Source organism: Cebus imitator, unplaced genomic scaffold (genome assembly GCF_001604975.1).
Source record: "Cebus imitator isolate Cc_AM_T3 unplaced genomic scaffold, Cebus_imitator-1.0 Scaffold38, whole genome shotgun sequence".
NCBI classification, from domain to species: Eukaryota; Metazoa; Chordata; class Mammalia; order Primates; family Cebidae; genus Cebus; species Cebus imitator.
Genome location: NW_016107353.1, coordinates 8,607,702 through 8,609,940, shown reverse-complemented (window position 1 = coordinate 8,609,940; position 2,239 = coordinate 8,607,702).

The window sequence follows — 2,239 nt, the reverse complement described above, 5'->3', positions numbered from 1 at the left end:
AAAAATTAACCAGGTGTGGTGGCCTATCCCTGTAGCTACGCAGGAGGCTGAGGTGGGAGGATCACTCGAGACTGGGAAGTGGAGGCTGCAGTGAGCCATGATTGTGCCACTGCACTCCAGCCTGGGCAACAGAGTAAGACCATGTCTTAAAAAGAAGAAAAAAAAAATGAAAGAAAGAAAAATAAAGTCTTAAGCGAATAAGCCAAGTAAACTATAGTTTATTTACAAACAAAGGATAATTTTAGAGGGCACATTGGAGACAGGAAAGCAGTTGAAAGAAATCATGAAGAACATACACATTCATTAAGTGTTTCTTCAGTTTCTTGAGGGCAGGTGCCAATCATAACCATCTTTTAATCCTTAGAACCTATCCCAGTGTCTGCTATATGCTAGACACCATGCAAATGTTTGTTATAATAAAATGAGACTCTTATAAATGACTTTTAATTATTTCCCCCTGAGGGAAGAGTGTGATAAAAGATCCTTTTCTTTTTCGTTTACAGGAAATGAGAAAGAAGAATAGCTTAGGGCACTTAGAAGGATATAACCCAATTCTACAAATGCTTCACACTGTCTATTGGGTTAGCCACGGGTGAGTGTAGACCTACATAAGTGCATTTTTTCCCGGAGTCAATTAGATTTATCTAGAATTTCCACTGAGGCAGATTCTGTCTCTTCTCCCAACCCTGGGGAGAGACATCTATAGCAGGGAATCATTTTTGTCAATGGATATAGTCTTCCCAACCTTCATCCTGTAAGTTTATTAGAATAGAAGTTTTGTCAACAGAAATCACATATAATAAGTCAGTCAGTCATTGGATGATAGAGCTGAAATGTGTCATGCTGCAAATTCCTTCACTTTTAGATATTTAGATATTTTGTTCATGGTGGCTGAGTAGTAAAGTCGCCTCTATGTTCAGTTTCTCCTCCTCTTAAGTAGCTAATGATGATGTCTTCCTGGCCCGCCCCTTCCGGCTCCCAGGCCTTCTAGGACTCACAGGCAAGTTCCTATGTCAGAGAGGTTCCTGGCTTTCTAAAATCTGTCACCCACATCTTGTGGTCTTAATGGAAGGACAAATGAAGTTCCTGTCTTTACATGATGCCATTTGTCCCTTCTGATGTGTGGCATAGTCATCCTCTTCATTTGATAGACTTGTTGTTGGGGGGAGAGACGTTTCTGTCACCTCCTGGACTGTCTTCCCAGCCCGTCTGCAGACCTCCATCTCCATATTCTCTCTATAGCATTATGCCTCCATCACTAACTATTACTTTTGTGAACTCGCTAATTACAGTGTAGCTTAATAGCATTTATGAGAACAAAGATTGTTATAGTTTGTCTTTGTTTCGAGGAGCTCACCATCTACTATGTGATACAGACATAAACACATCTTACAGCTGAGGGGCAAACAAAATGCTGAGTGATACAGGAGGAAAGCCATGGAGGAGGACGGACGCCTAGAAACGGTAGAGTCAAATTTTAGAAGTTATTTCAAACTCTGTATCTGAACTCTGCACCCCTGCAGAAAATGGGCTATATTCTCTTTAGGGAAGGATAGAGGCCGTGGAATTGAAACTCTTGTCACAGTTATTTAAAGTTGTCCCTTTAAATGAAGGAGTGGCTTTGTCTGTTATGATTCAAAAATATAGGTGTTCTCAACTGGTTTGCCAAGGTACATTGGCCTATTGTGAATCCTTCACAAATCTGTTGCCAAGTTTTAGCAAATTTGTAAGATTAAAGCATACTCTGAGATTCCTATATTCCAGAGGTAGATTTCAGACAGAACTTTAAGTTGACCAGGTGCTGGAACAATGTCACGGAGGGAACAGAAGGTGGCAAGGAAAAGGTAAAAAGCACAATATCCTGTCAACTAGCACCAAGAAGGAGGGAGTGTTTACTGCAACATGTGCCACCATTATTTGTTAACTAGCACCTGTTAACTAGCACCACCTGTTAACTAGCACCAAGAAAGAGGGAGTGTTTACTGGAGCATGTGCCACCTCTATCTGTAAATATTGAGAATGTGGCTGTGGACAGGGCAGAATGTGATTCTGTTCCTACAGTCAGATGTGTTGTGAGTGAACCAAGGGAATGGGGGAAGAACTGGATGTACCTCCACAGACTGCAGGAGACACTGTCACATTGTGATGAAAGATTGCTGACTTTTTAACAATTTAACTCTACAATATTTATTTTATTTAAAAATCCATGAACACCTCTAGCATTTTTTTTTTTTTTTTT